This window comes from Staurois parvus, unplaced genomic scaffold (assembly GCF_062004578.1).
Source record: "Staurois parvus isolate SC_StPar_1 unplaced genomic scaffold, SC_StPar_1.0 ptg000297l, whole genome shotgun sequence".
NCBI classification, from domain to species: Eukaryota; Metazoa; Chordata; class Amphibia; order Anura; family Ranidae; genus Staurois; species Staurois parvus.
The window spans coordinates 5,774,138-5,790,891 of NW_028318093.1; positions in this window are offsets into that span (position 1 = coordinate 5,774,138).

The following is a 16,754-nucleotide window of genomic DNA, read 5'->3' on the forward strand; positions in this document are numbered from 1 at the left end:
GGGGTCTTGACTTCTACCCAAACTGAGATTAAACCCTACCCCTGCCATATGCCAAAGCCTTGACGGTCCTCTGAAGTTCTGGAATGTAATGGCTGAATGTTAACAGGTGACGCTCAGCTTTAGGAAGGGGCCAGGCTTAAAAGGTAACCAATTAACCTTTGCAATGTGTCCCCCTCCACAATGAAAGAGTTAAATGCTTATCTAGAGAGTAGAGAAATAAGCAAAATCACAATTTCTCGCTCCTCCAGGCTTTCACCCCACCACACGAGCAGTCCGCAAAGGTGCTTCTCTTCACTGCTCAACCAGTCATAGCCCCTCATACATCATGCACAATTGTGGAGAGGCAGAGAGCAGAGATGAGCACTGGCTGAGGAGGAGCAAGAAATAAAATGTTTTTTTTTTTACTTTTATTTAACCCCTGGACAAAAGCTTTTAACCCTTAAAATGTAGAGAAAACCCATTGCAATGGTTAGCTTTTGTTTCCTAAGAATTTTGCTTTTATCTTGACTTGGAAAGAAGTTGAAACCCCATTTAAAACCTGTGTGGACCCAAGTTCTGAGGGGGCTTCACAGGGACAAATGAATTGATTTTAGGTCCAAAATAGATATACAGTTGTGTCCAAAATTATTCAACCCCCACTGAAATTGAGTGTTTTGGCCAGTTTGACATTGCTTTTGATCATTCAGTCATCTTGCTTACATTTACATTAAAGAGGCACTTGTAGGTCAGACAAATATAACATAACAGTTATAATGAAATAACCACAAATGTCTTTTCTGTGCTCACAGCATTATCAGTTTTATTCAACCCCCAAGTGACATTCAATCTTAGTACTTAGTACAGCATCCTTTTACAGTTATAACAGCTTTTAAACGTGAAGCATAGCTTGACACAAGTGTCTTGCAGCGATCTACGGGTATCTTCGCCCATTCTTCATGGGCAAAGGCCTCCAGTTCAGTCACATTCTTAGGCTTGCGCACTGCAACTGCTTTCTTTAAGTCCCACCAGAGGTTCTCAATCGGATTTAAGTCTGGTGACTGCGATGGCCACTCCAAAATGTTCCAGCCTTTCCTCTGCAACCATGCTCTAGTGGACTTGGAGGTATGCTTGGGATCATTGTCCTGTTGAAAGGTCCAACGTCTCCCAAGCCTCAGGTGTGTGACGGACTGCATCACGTTTCCATCCAATATCTCCTGGTACTGAAGAGAATTCATGGTACCTTGCACACGCTGAAGCTTCCCTGTACCTGCAGAAGCAAAACAGCCCCAAAGCATGATTGACCCTCCACCATGCTTCACAGTAGGCAAGGTGTTCTTTTCATCATAGGCCTTGTTCTTCCTCCTCCAAACATAGCGTTGATCCATGGGCCCAAACAGTTCTAATTTTGTTTCATCAGTCCACAGAACACTATCCCACAACTTTTGTGGTTTGTCCACATGGCTTTTGGCATACTGCAGTCGACTCTTCTTATTCTTTGGAGACAGCAAGGGGGTACGCCTGGGAGTTCTGGCACGGAGGCCTTCATTACGCAGTGTGCGTCTTATTGTCTGGGCTGAAACTTCTGTACCCACATCTGACAAATCTTTTCTCAGTTCCTCAGCAGTCACACGGGGACTTCTCTCCACTCTACGCTTCAGGTAGCGCACAGCAGTCGAAGTCAGCATCTTCTTTCTGCCACGACCAGGTAGCGTTTCAACAGTGCCCTTTGCCTTGAATTTGCGAATGATGCTTCCTAAGGTGTCTCTTGGTATGTTTAACATCTTTGCAATCTTCTTATAGCCATTGCCCTTCCTGTGAAGAGAAATCACCTCTTCTCTTGTCTTCCTGGACCATTCTCTTGCCTTCACCATGTTTGTAACCACACCAGTAAATGTCTAGAAGGAGCTGAGTATCACAGTCATTTTAAAGCTGCCTAATTGGTGCTTATTATGCTTGATTGCTGCTCGGTGACATCCACAGGTGTTTTCAATACCTGATGGAAAGCACCTGTATGAACCTCTGTTCTTCAGAGTGGTAGTCTTTAAGGGGTTGAATAATTGTGGCAATGAAGAAACCACATAAGAACCATTTACTACTGTATTACATAAACAATTGATGTCATTTTAGTTGCATTTGGGTAGTTACAACGTCCTTGTAGGATTTGATTCTGAATACAATTCCAAATGTACACTATAGTCCCTAAACCCCTTTACAGCATTGGGGGTTGAATAATTTTGGACACAACTGTATTTAGGTATCAGAAGGTGTCTGCACTTCAGAACCATTGTTAGCTTGAAAATATTTTAGGCCATCTCTCTCACAAGGAGGCTGGCTTTATCTGGCATCCCAAGTGGTCAACTACAGGGATCTCCAGACAGGATCCATAGTTCAAAGGCAGCAGGAGTCTTTGGTCTGGACATCCAGGTAGCAGCAGAAGTCCCAGGGATAGGTTTACAAGCAGGTGGCTGAAAATAGAGTCAACCCACTGGAAAGGCAGTATCCAGAAGCCTTCTAGGACAAACGTCCTCTTGCTGTGAACTCTCGCGCACTCATCAGGTGACTTGTACACTGGGAACAACAGAGTCACCCACCTGACAGCTAATGTGCCCAATCACTGCTGTCGCTTCAGGCAGTCTCCCTCAGCACCTGAAGGTGGGAGACAGTGGGTTTATCCAGGAGTCATAGGGATTACCAGAATCCAATAGAATGTGGGAAAGGGGCCTGACCCCATTGCTGAACCAGATGGATAACAAGGGACTCCACAACAGGACCAGCATCAGAAAGTTACAATATCCTTGTGATAGTTCAAGTATTTAGGTATTGCTGTCTCCAACATTAACCAAATAAAATACTTAATTTTACTATAGCCATTGAGCATAGTCACTTTTTTTTAAAGAAATATATGAATTTTGATTGACCCATACTGGTAACTGCATAGTGCTAATATTGCTTAAGGTAGACAAGCCAATTTGATGGACCTTTTTCTGTATATCTATTTTTAAATTCCAAAGCCATTTAGAAGAGCACATTGAAAGTGGTTTTAAAGGCTAAAGCTTTTTTTTTTTTTAATGTATTGTCTGCATTAAAGTAAAAAAAATTCCGCAATCAACTCCCCACAGCCCTCCTAAATATTTACGAGCCTGATCTCCATCCAGTGCTACTCTCTCTCCACTGAGGCAACACCATGGCTCCTGCTGCTGTTAAATCAAATCCTGTGATGAGGGAGCGTCAATAGACATACACAGCCCAGCTTGGGATAAAACCTGCATGAGTGCCCCCATAGCAAGTGACTTGCTAGGAGGGCACTTGGAAGGGAGGATGAGGAGCCGAGGGCACTTGGAGGACTGCAGAAAAGAAGGATCAGGGCTGCTCTGTGCAAAACCATTGCCGGTAACTATAACATGGTTATTGAAAAAAACAAAATACATTTAATATCACTAAGATTTCTGCCGATTTAGCTAAACATGACAGGTAGTGTGCCTTTACCTTTAAATAGATGATTTCCCAGATTGAACTGTGTTTAAAGGTGTTCATACCATTCAGGCATATAAACATTTTACACTTGCACATATTTAATAGTTTGTGAATAATATTTGCTTCCAGGATACAGTCCTGCAACCTTCCCTTTGCTGCAGAAATATCACTTTGGAATCCATCAGCTCCACTATCTCCTTCATCTCACATTTTGTTTAATACACTTTCAGGCTTATTCAATAATCCATACAAATGGGAACAGGGATGTAATCCATAGGAAGCAGACAAATCAAGATGGCCATACGCTAGTAGATTTTTAAAACAATCATGCAGAGGAAAATCCTCAGTACATTGGCCAGCTTGAAGAATGCCAATCAAAATGTACTGCAAAATTTTGTTTGATTTCAATATGGACATGTAGAGAAAGTTATATAGTATGTCTGGCAGTGATATCTTCCAAAAGGTACTGCACTGTTTATAGCTTGGGTGAAGACACAGACATTCCAGAAATGCTGGAGTTACTAGCTTTTTCAGAATGAGAGGTCAGCAATGGCAGCCATATTCAGCTGTAACATATTACGATTAGACTGGCCCCTGATCCCAGCTGTGACAGCTAGCAGGGGATCTTCTCCCCCCTTGCTGTCAATTTAAAAAAAAAAAAACCCATCAGAGTGCAGGGCTCCGCCCACACGGCCGCATCGCTCATTCACAGTCATCTGTGAATGAGAGCCTTAGCAGCTGTCAGCTTGTAGTCCTCAATGAACTACCACGGTGCTGTGAAGCGCCATGGTAGTTCACGGATTCTTCCTGTCAGTATATCTGCTGGCTCATACATCCCATACAAGCCAGCAGATATACTGACAGACCTGCATGGTATCATCAATCTGCTGATCCCTGGTGTAATGGTTTACAGGCTCCTACAGACAAAAATAATAAATGCACATGTGGTGCATTTATTATTTTTTTCTAAAAGGTGAACTTATCCTTTAAAACCAGAAAGGTATCAGCATATACTTTTATGATCTGCTAGGGTCCTTTTAAGCCCGTATCCAGCTTCAGTATAAATGAAAGAATTACATCTCCCACAAGAGGCCTAAAATAAAGGCTCCGCCCCTCACTCCACACTCATGTCAGTACAAAGTAACACTCTGCAGCATTTAGGATCTGCCCACCATTGCAGAAAGCCAACAGCAAAGAGGACCTGAGATGTTATCGGTCCCAGCCAAAGACATCTACAAAATGTTTTTTTTTTTTAATGTGAACTGCTATGGGGGTGCTTCACTGGAAGAGGGAAACTAGAGTGGGGCTTTAGGTAGAAATGAAAGCTCACAAGCAGGGAGGTGTTTGCTGAAAGGACAAACTACAGTAGGTCTCTTCTGCAATAATGGATTCTTTCCTTCTTCCTAGGTAGTTTCAGCTTGGGCAGAAATCGAGACCCCATGTAGAGTCTGGGCCCAAGACCTACAGCAAGGCATGCCCCAAGGACAAAAAAAAATAGATGTGAAAACCAATGCCAGTACTTGAAGGCACGAGGTCCCACCACTTTAGCTCAGCTGTTAGTACACTACATTAACTCCTGTGCACACGTATGGGAGTTGCATCATCCCAGCTTATCAAGATAGCCAAATATTCTGAACACAGAAGAAGCCAGTGGAACGAGAGCTCAAGGATGTCACATTGCTGAAGTGAAGGTGAATAGTTTTGCTTTAGGCATCTAGAACGCTCGGCTTGCAAATGGTAATTTTCTTGCTCTGAATATAGGGATCTAACATTCCCCCCTTTGAGATGCTTCCAGAGAAATGTGTTGTCCCTCTGACCAGTGGAGACGCATACATGGAAAGTGAGCATGACAAAGCCCCATCTTTACACACTGTCTGCACCAGGTTTGGGCATTTCTTAGGAAATCAGCTAGCATAAATTATCTCCTCGTACTTGCTTTTAACTTCTAAAGTCAAATTTATGTCCGATTGGAAAGGTTTGAGTCTCTTATTAAAGTCCAGGTCAACTAGCATCTGGAAAGTCATAACAAAACAGTCAGAATTAATCAGTGTTTGTTATCTGATTATCTAAGAACTTAAATAACCGAAAGGTATATTTATATGCCCTAGAGCAGAAAATCAAGGACACCACTCTTGTTGCCTATATGGCACACAGTATCAAATTTGGCAGCTTGTCAGCACAGTCCAATATTTGTCACTCTGAAAGGAATTTGTTTTCGTTGCCAAACTGTCTCATACAAAAACGGTAAGGTATGAGTACAATCCTGCACAATAACATTTTCTGACAGAATTATAGGAATATTAATCGTTCAGATTAAAAATATAAAACAGTTTATAAAACTCCACATCAATTTTTAATACACATTTCAGGTCTGCTGTGGAACAGAATAAAGGCATCCTGGAGGTCCCTTAAAGCACATCTAAACCTGAAAATGTAATATGTCGCAGCTTACCAGTCCATAGATGAGGTGGAAGCATTTTTTTTATTTTTGTTTTCACCTGGTAATACCATAAACACTTCCTGTCACAGGATGGTTATGCACTCTGCTTCACTGTATCAACAGAGGGGAGGCATGGTTCTCTGTCTCTGAATGTATATCTATAACCACATTGCAATAAGGGTAGACAGGAAAGGAAGGTTAGAACCTAACCATCAACAGGTGAGATGGGTTACAACCCTGATGGAGCTAACAATAAGTTGGACGCAATAACCATTAATGCAACAATGGAGCTAAGAATAAGTTGGACGCAACAACCATTAATGCAAAAGGTATGACCTGTAGATATTCATTTTCCAATGAAGGAATCCTCCAGATGAGAAGGTGAAGTAATTTTTCTAGCAACTACCTAGTTCTCAAGAACACACATCTTGGTCTTTACAGGAAATGGACATGTGACAACAGGGAAAGGAGCTGGGGTAGACTGAGAAGTAGTGGGAGAGAGGTGCTTAAAAGAGGAAGGCCCCTCAACACTCAAGCTAAAGAGCAAAGGATAACTCCCCTTTCTAACAAGGGGCAGGAAGAAAACATGCTGTGGACTTCTCCAGTGTGGATCTAAGCTGGTATACATCACTTACAGAAGACAGACAGGTTTCAATGCTGAACCCAGACAAAGCCAGATTTAGCTAGATCTGTGGACATGTTGCCTACTAGGCCCCCCAGTAACGGTTTTCTTCCCGGGGGGTTGTCAGAGTGTCCCACCAGTGGGGATGCCAGAAAAAGGCACTAGGCCAGACAGACATCCATGTTCTGAGAACTATCAGGTTTGCAGGAGGAAGAGAGTTAATGTTTCTATTGGGCAAAGGACATCTGAATTCAGATGACCTAGCAGGTCAGGAAGTCCTTCTGGTGAGGGAGAGGGATAACACCGAGGTGTTCCAGGTATCACTAATGGCCTTATATTCCCTAAGGGAAGCAAAATACAGGGGTGGTACAGGATGGGACACAGATGCAGAGCTTAAACTGATCAGAGGAGTAGAGAATGAGCAGCTGAAGACAGTGCAGAGTCAAGAAATTGACCTGTTTGCCTGAAGGGGTGCTCTCTGCACTTAAATGCCTGCAGGGCAAACTACCCAAGGACCTGTAATAGCAACCACTGCTCCACTTGGAAAAGATGGGACAAACCTTCACGTTGAAGAATTCTTTGGGGGCTTAAGCAGGTTTCTTGCTGCAAGCCTTCCAAACAGAGGATAAGGACTTAGCAAGACCGGTTGTATTTATTCCAGGAGATGGAGAAGGCTGGGACTCAACTGGCCTTTCTATGGACTTCTTAAGCTGAGGCAGGTACATGCTCTAGCTTCCTGTGGCATCTTTAAAGATGGTCATCAAGGGTAGGACCGAAGAGATGGCACCCCTTCAAAACCAACTGAATCACGTGCTTCTTTGATATAGGGTCTTTGTCCCAGGAACTTAACAACAGTGCTCTGAGCATCTGTATGGCCAACAGACCCATATAGGACAAGTTCGACACTAACAAGCCATCACAAGTGAAGTGTAAGGATCCATACATTTCCTCCACACAACCTATAAGGAAGAAGTCTACCCCGGCAGTGGAGAGATCCTTTTTGAGGGATCTAACCCAATCGATCATGGCTTGACAGAGAAGGGTCACAGCCAACACGACAGATGGCAGACTGCCAGAAAAAAATGGTATTGTAGGAAGGATAATAGCTCCTGGTTAGTGGAATCCTTAAGGTATACATACACTGTACAGGTCTGGTACTTTCCCTGTTAAGGTAGGAGTCACTGGAAGATCTACAGTGGGTAAAAATCAACATTTTAAAAATTCCTGAAAATTAACAGTTCAGTACACTTTCACGAAGGGTCCAGGACCATCTGAGGTCCTTTCAGTCCACATAGAGGAATTTACAAAAACACTCCAGAGCTCAAACAGTACTGCATCCAATGGCGTTGCCGTAATGCTTCACTCGACGCAGCCCTCCTCAGATCAGGAAATCTTCAGCAAACTGTAAAAACACACAGAATGCACAAAAGCCTAGTGCATTACCACCATTAAAGTTTATTAAATAAAATATGCTAATATATTCACAAGCGAGTCAAATAACTCCGGCCGTGAGGCAGTGGTGTCAATTCATGTATGACAAGGCTGGCAGGCTAACGCATTTCGGGGGACGTGCCCACTTCTTCAGAGCTAATCCACCCACATGAAACACCACTTCCTAAATGCTTGCACATCACAGACGCCACTCGGCTTTATTTTAAGTTATTAGGTGATCCTGAGGGAGATGCCATTGTCGGCGAAGATACTTATCTATTGACTGTCTTGGCTCTGCAAACATATTCATTCGTGGGGAGACACCTGTGATGTGCAAGCATTTAAGATGTGGTGTTTCTACTGGCAGAACTTGCATTTACAAATGAAGTTCCACGTTCGCTATGGTTGATTTAAACAAAGATTATGAACACAACCAAACCAAGACTGGAATAAAAAAAAACTTGAAACACGAGTTTTATAAATATATAACTTTTATTCTGAATATTAAATAGTGTTTTAAATTACAAGCAGTTTGAATCACACTATGCATGATCATCAAATGTACAGTAAAAATTTTACAAATTAAAAAAAAATGTACACCATTTAAAGACCATTAAGAACTGGATATTTATCCAGGAAAATATTGCCATACACCTTATATACTCGTTTTATTTTACAAGGAAAACAAAATCCCCAGCCTACAAGCTCCTAGTTCATAACAGACTGTACATACATCATTCATGTGTGTATACAGTCAATGTGCAAGGCAACTTAATCAGCAGTCATTGCAGTTCAAGTTTACATTTTTTTGTAGATAATCTATACTAACAATTTTAAACCAGTTTGACACCATCTTAAATCAAAAAAAGCTATAGTGTTTTGGACAAGTTAATGCTGTGTACACTTTTGATTTAAGGCAAACAAAAAATCTCCAACTATCTCCAAATAATACCGATCTCTGAACACTCGGTATTTGCACAATGCTGAATATTCAATACAAGGTAGTGCTTATAGCTACGGGGCACCCAAATTGGATATTTAAGTGATTGGTGAACCTTACTGGCCTGAATTTATTATGCTTGAATTTCATTATTAGAGAGAACTCTGCATTCTTGACCTTGTCCTCCCCTTCTATAGACCTTCACCTGGATTTCTCTGGAATTCATAAATAAAACAAAATGAACATCAAAGAGAGGTCACATGTGATGGTTATGCAGGTTGAAAGAGCAGGGCAGAGATTTCACCACTAACATCTGAGAAAGTGTGTTATGAAGGAGGTGTTTAAACCAGCCAGCATCCACCTGAAAAACTGTTTTGAGTGGTCTAATTGTTAAGTAATGGATTGCAAATTCAATTACTTTTTTTTTTTTTTACTGCATTAAAACATAATACAATTTCTTATTAAAAAAATAAGGTTAGGGCACTGCTCGCCACCTGGCAGTACTAATTTATGGTTACAAGTATTCAAATCAGGAAGGCCAGAAAAGTCTGAAAAAAGTCCTGATCTGTATACTTCTTCTAGGTCCAAAACTCAAGGTTAAGATGAAGAAAGAGACAGCATAACAACTGGGCAACTGGTAATTTAGAATGAGGGTCCAGTACTGGCAGCCTCCAAGTTTCCTTCATGACAAGTGTCTCTGAAGTCATAATAAAGAGGAATTCATGATACAAAAGATAAAACACAAACATACTGCACATACGTGACCCTCTAGAGAACAAAAAGATTCATAAAGTATTAAATATCAGTGCAATGGTGAGAACCTAAGACATCAATGCAGTTAATCGAGGACATTTAAGAAAACTAGCACACAAGGTACTGTAGAAAAAAAAAAAAACAACAAAAACAAAAGCAGGAATAAATATCTAGTTCGTTAATGTGGGCCAGTATGCATGGCTACCATTTGCTTGAATATTATAAACTAATTGATCACTTTTCGGCCTCATTCACACAGACATACCCATCTGTACACCCACTGCGATCTTTGCCCACACGGGATGCACAGGTGTTCCATTCATGTCTGCTGACAATTTGACAGCCATGTGGGTCCATGTCCCTGAACACAGTCTGTATTTGGGGACAAGGACCTGCACAGCTGCCAAATTGGGACCCATGGCTTTGTCAGTGCAGCTGCTACTTTCCAACAGATATAAATGGGACTGACTGCGTGGAAAACCTATGCATCCCAAGTGAGCAAGGATGGTTATGATTAAGCACGAGATTGTGTGAAACACGCCAACAAGTCCTGTATTCATGTCCTGGTGTTGTGTGTCCTATGGATCAATAAATATACACTATATTCATCAATCCTCTGGTGTGTGGCTTACCCTTCTTCCTATTGCATCGTGTGTGGTGGCAAGCCAGAGCCTGCACTTGTTGTGGATTGATCTGGATTGTTTGTCTGAGTGGTATACCTTTGTTCTTTGGAGCAAGGATGGCTCAAGATAATATTAATATTCCCACCGCACACGTTCCTGGATTAGTCGTCACGGGTGCTGCAGCAATAGCCAGCTGGAGACTGGCGGTATATCAGGTCAATATACATCTTTGCCAGCACACCATGGATCAAGTACCATTCAGGAGTTGTATTGTAGAATGATCACATCACATTGGACAATATGCAATATTTCAAAGCTGGGCTGGACCCCTTCATTAGGCATGCGATGATGACAGGTCTGATGATGGGGTCCTACAGTTGTGGCCAAAATTATTCAACCCCCAATGCTGTAAAGGGGTTTAGGGACTATAGTGTACATTTGGAATTGTATTCAGAATCAAATCCTACAAGGACGTTGTAACTACCCAAATGCAACTAAAATGACATCAATTGTTTATGTAATACAGTAGTAAATGGTTCTTATGTGGTTTCTTCATTGCCACAATTATTCAACCCCTTAAAGACTACCACTCTGAAGAACAGAGGTTCATACAGGTGCTTTCCATCAGGTATTGAAAACACCTGTGGATGTCACCGAGCAGCAATCAAGCATAATAAGCACCAATTAGGCAGCTTTAAAATGACTGTGATACTCAGCTCCTTCTAGACATTTACTGGTGTGGTTACAAACATGGTGAAGGCAAGAGAATGGTCCAGGAAGACAAGAGAAGAGGTGATTTCTCTTCACAGGAAGGGCAATGGCTATAAGAAGATTGCAAAGATGTTAAACATACCAAGAGACACCTTAGGAAGCATCATTCGCAAATTCAAGGCAAAGGGCACTGTTGAAACGCTACCTGGTCGTGGCAGAAAGAAGATGCTGACTTCGACTGCTGTGCGCTACCTGAAGCGTAGAGTGGAGAGAAGTCCCCGTGTGACTGCTGAGGAACTGAGAAAAGATTTGTCAGATGTGGGTACAGAAGTTTCAGCCCAGACAATAAGACGCACACTGCGTAATGAAGGCCTCCGTGCCAGAACTCCCAGGCGTACCCCCTTGCTGTCTCCAAAGAATAAGAAGAGTCGACTGCAGTATGCCAAAAGCCATGTGGACAAACCACAAAAGTTGTGGGATAGTGTTCTGTGGACTGATGAAACAAAATTAGAACTGTTTGGGCCCATGGATCAACGCTATGTTTGGAGGAGGAAGAACAAGGCCTATGATGAAAAGAACACCTTGCCTACTGTGAAGCATGGTGGAGGGTCAATCATGCTTTGGGGCTGTTTTGCTTCTGCAGGTACAGGGAAGCTTCAGCGTGTGCAAGGTACCATGAATTCTCTTCAGTACCAGGAGATATTGGATGGAAACGTGATGCAGTCCGTCACACACCTGAGGCTTGGGAGACGTTGGACCTTTCAACAGGACAATGATCCCAAGCATACCTCCAAGTCCACTAGAGCATGGTTGCAGAGGAAAGGCTGGAACATTTTGGAGTGGCCATCGCAGTCACCAGACTTAAATCCGATTGAGAACCTCTGGTGGGACTTAAAGAAAGCAGTTGCAGTGCGCAAGCCTAAGAATGTGACTGAACTGGAGGCCTTTGCCCATGAAGAATGGGCGAAGATACCCGTAGATCGCTGCAAGACACTTGTGTCAAGCTATGCTTCACGTTTAAAAGCTGTTATAACTGTAAAAGGATGCTGTACTAAGTACTAAGATTGAATGTCACTTGGGGGTTGAATAAAACTGATAATGCTGTGAGCACAGAAAAGACATTTGTGGTTATTTCATTATAACTGTTATGTTATATTTGTCTGACCTACAAGTGCCTCTTTAATGTAAATGTAAGCAAGATGACTGAATGATCAAAAGCAATGTCAAACTGGCCAAAACACTCAATTTCAGTGGGGGTTGAATAATTTTGGCCACAACTGTATGTGGCTCTGAAACCTTGCACTTTGTCCATTGTGATAGATCACATTACAGATGGTATTTGTTGATCCATGTTGTGCTGGCAAAGATGTACGTTGGCAAGGAGAGCCCTCTGCACAGGTGTACAGATATGAACACCTATATGAATGAGGCCTTTAAGATAAACAAACCAATCAGTCCACTCAACAGCACACTGCTTGTTATCTAGCTTGGTTCCCTCTGACCACAGCTGCAAGTCTTTTCATGGAAACCATCTCCAAGGTGTAACTGACAGACTACATGATGCTTGCCGTCTTCACCTGCCAGACTAAGTAGATAAAAAAAAACAAAAACCACAAAATAGCATGATACATATTGGAAACCAGAAGTCAAGGAAGACTTGCACCAGTTACAAAAAGTAACCTATCTGGAAACACACAGATGGAGATACACCTAAAACAAGTCACAAGTGGAGTGTAGCTATAAAGAACGTCCAAGTAAACCCGTCTTGAAATAAATACAGGGAAACCGTGCAGGCCAGAAAAGTCCTGAATCCTCTGCATGCTTGTGTCAGTGACCCAAAGTAATAAAGAAAGATGACCAGTGTGATAGCAAGGCTAAAATAAAGAAGGTAAGGTAAACTGTCAGGTTTTATTGCTGGCTGTGTCTCTGATGCGGAGACTTTTACTTCCTGCCCATAGGAACTGACCCCAGGGCGGGAAATTAGGGGAAATCTCCCAAGAGGAGCACAGAAATAAAAACCTGGCAGAGATGGTAATTCCTCCCCTCAAATCCTGTCCCAGTGACCACTCCTCTCCAAGACAGGAAGTGAGGGGAAATCTCAGATGACGTACAAGGGCTGCTGCACAATTGCACCTACTAAAACCGTCCATCCCCCATCACATTACTATGTAAAAGTAGTCGATTTGCCTTATCTGATCATAGCAGATCTAATGTCAAATAAATGTTGTTCGATCCTAGTCAGGGCTATGTGTAATCATCATTCACTGTTGACTCCAGACACCACTTCACTAGATACAAAATGTAACTTGGGGTTCAGGTTTACTTACACCTATGAAAATACACATAATTGATGTGTTCAAGATTACAAGGAGGGTATCGCAGGTCAAAAGCTTTCAGTTGGAGAATTTCTTTCAAAAAACACATGATTAACATAATTTTGACCATTTCCACATGTATAGCTGCATTCACACTGCATGCAGTGTTCAAGACTGTACATATGTAAGCAGACCTTTGGACAATATTAGTATATTACTGTAGTTTGTATGCAAGAAGAAGATTGTGTGAATGTGACATCATCCTTCAACCTCTCCACCAAAGCCAGAGGAAGCATTGTAGCCATTCATAAAATGAAAGGAGTCTTATGAATAGCTGAGCAGCACTCAGCCCAACTTGATTTTGTTCTGGGAATGGGACAAAAGGCCTCATCCCGCCACTGGAACACCGTGCTGTACACTGTTATGTAGCGGATTCATTTTCTACAGCACTTCCAGAGGGCGCAACTGTTTGTTAGGGAAATAGTTTCTTTGGGCCCGCTTGGCTCAAACTATTTAAAGTCATAGCAAACCTAGAGTTTAGTATCAAGCACATTACAGCCTACTGGAAGGCATTCCGTTATGGAACATGTAAGACATTTGAACAAATAAAATTGTTTTTTTTCCCCTTCAAATTACCACTGTCACTCAATGTGGTTACAGTTAAAAGGAGAAATATTGGCAAAGCTCTTTTGGCCCTACTTTTCCTATGGGTCACAGGAGTGCACTTAGTTCTGCACTTTGGTGACCCATATTTGGCCGACAATGGACTAAAGTCTGCTGTTGGCTGATGTCACTCAGCAGCTCCAGACTCTGGAGGGATCCCAACTTTAATGTCGGGATCCACCCAGATTCCTGCGTGGCAGCTGGCTTAGCCGCTCTAAGTGCCATGGAGGGACTTCCACCCACTCCACTGCCTGGCGCTCCAGCAAGCTCTGGAGGGGCAGAGGATAGAGCCAGTGACCGACCGTTACCACTCTCTGCTCACTGAATAACGAGAACTGGGAAATCAAAGGTCTTTGACCACTTAGTTCTTGGTCTTAGAGGCTGATGGGGAGAGATACAGCTTTGGACCAAAACTGCATTTATATAGGTATAACTTATTTTTAATTCCACACTTTTAGCAGAAAACCTTTGATGTGCAATATAGACATTTATAATATTCATTACACCAACTGAATGTTACCTGTAATGTGAATAGTGTTCCACAAGGTACCTGCTATTACCTTTACTATCCTGAAAACCCTCATCTGAGCACCCCTCTGATCTTGTATGTAATGTTTTTTGAGCTGTCAAACTATCACTTGACAGACCCCAGTGCATGGGGATCACACTGCAGATACCAATCCCACAGCCAAGAGCTTGGCTTTTTTTTTTTCCTTTACAGAAACTGGACAGCTCCCTTTAAAAAACTTTTATCCATTGCTATACAAGCTATTTTCTGTGACTATCTGGGGCATCCCACTTGTACTGGTAAAATCCCTTTCCAATAAGTAGTGAAAAATATTAATGTTTCTTTTGCTTTGTTCAGCCAGTCCTTTCTCGTCTGATGGCTAAGATAACTGGGATTCAGTTAAATTCATTTTAACAGGGTGATTTACACTGGCAAAGAAAGAAAGAAAAAAGTCTAGATACAACCATGGTTGCACAGAACATGGCGAGAATACAGCCGCCATATAATTTAAACCTCTGTCAGACATGACATGCAGGCAAGCCTCATGATGAGCCAGTGCAGCAAACAACCCAACACAGCTGGCTACTTAATTGCCATTGCTACAGCATATGTTTTAAAAACAGGATTTCTCAGAATCCTTAGCTCCCTCCTTCACTCCTACAATTGTGATGGGCTCACCACCTTTCACAGAAGTCTGCAAAGTTTAGGACCCAATTAGAGGCAGCCTGCTGAATGGGCTACAGCATCCAAGGCAAAATAATTAGATTTACTGCACAGGACTGTTTTTTATATCTTTGGTAAGACATTTTCAATGAGCACTGCACTTAAAGCTGAACTCAAATTGAAATGGTTACATCCAGAGAGAGAGGAATAAGCTAATACTTATGTCTTCCTTCCACAGCTGCCTGCACTCTCCTCTTCTCTACAACACCGGCTCTTACCATCCTCATGTAAAATGTAGGACCATTGGTTCTGCACAGAACGTCATGACGTCAAAGTGCAACTACCAGCCAGAGCAATGAAGGGAAGCAGCTTCAGAAGTTTGGTTACACAACACAGTGGAAGCCCGATGGAGGAAGGAATAAGATATTACAGCCTTTTCCTTTACCCCTAGACTTAACGAGCATTTGGAAAGGACCCACTGCAAGAGTAATTTTTTTTGCTGTCCAGATTGGGGTTATAAAGGGATGCCATGAGTTGTGAAAAGCTTTTTGTTACAAAATTGAAAAAAAAAAAAAAAATGTATAAAAAACGAAGTTACCCTAGTTAGGACGGATTTAGTGAGATTTCAACAAACGCCCTAGTATACTCTATCTCAATACCCACAAAACTGAGCCAGGTAGAGATCCTAAAATAATAAAGCAATGTATGTTCACGTGGAATAACTTTTTTCTTCCCAACCAGACCTGGAACACACACACACACCTCTAGTAAAAATTCTTAGGCCATTCAATTTGTTTTCCCATTTCCAAAGCTAGGAAAGAGGTCAAGACAACAACCATAGAGTAAATGTTACATAGCAGGACTACCACTAAGACTGAAAATACAAAAACAGACCGTGACCAGCACTGTATTACACACCAGCAAGTGGGCTAAACCATTTGCCAAATGCTAATCAATGAGCCCTAGTAAAGTTTGCCAAGTTTCATGACTTCAAGAGAAATGTATATGTTTAAACAGCGACAGTTTAGTGTTTTGTACACAATGCTAGCATGATGTATGCACCCTAAACAGTGCTAGAAACCTTGGAGTAATGTTGCTAAGCTATTTTCATTTCATTAAAATAATCAAATATGGAGCAGTCACAGGTTCCTCAGATGAATGGAAGAAAAATTTGCATTGAAGTGCACCTGTCATTTATAGGTACACCTAATACTGCAAAAGGCAAAGGATAGAGGAAGGTAGACATTGACTAATAGTGTAACTGTAGTGGGTATTTCACATGAAAAATGTAAGGTTTCTTCAAATCCTATTACAAAAAAAAAAGAAAAAAAAAAAGGGAATTGAATTGTGCTGCTGTTAATACTAATCAATCATGCGTAGTGAAATGACATCACTAACTAATATATAGTTCACATACATACAGTCTGTAAAACATGCCAATCGTAGTCATATATATATATATATATATATATATATATATATATATATACACACACACACACACACACACACACATACACATAAAAACATCTTCCAATATACAATAGATGAATTCTGCTGGTGAGTGAACCAACTTCCTCGATGCTGTAAGGAAATCACTTGATGTGCGCCACCACACTCATGTGTATAAGT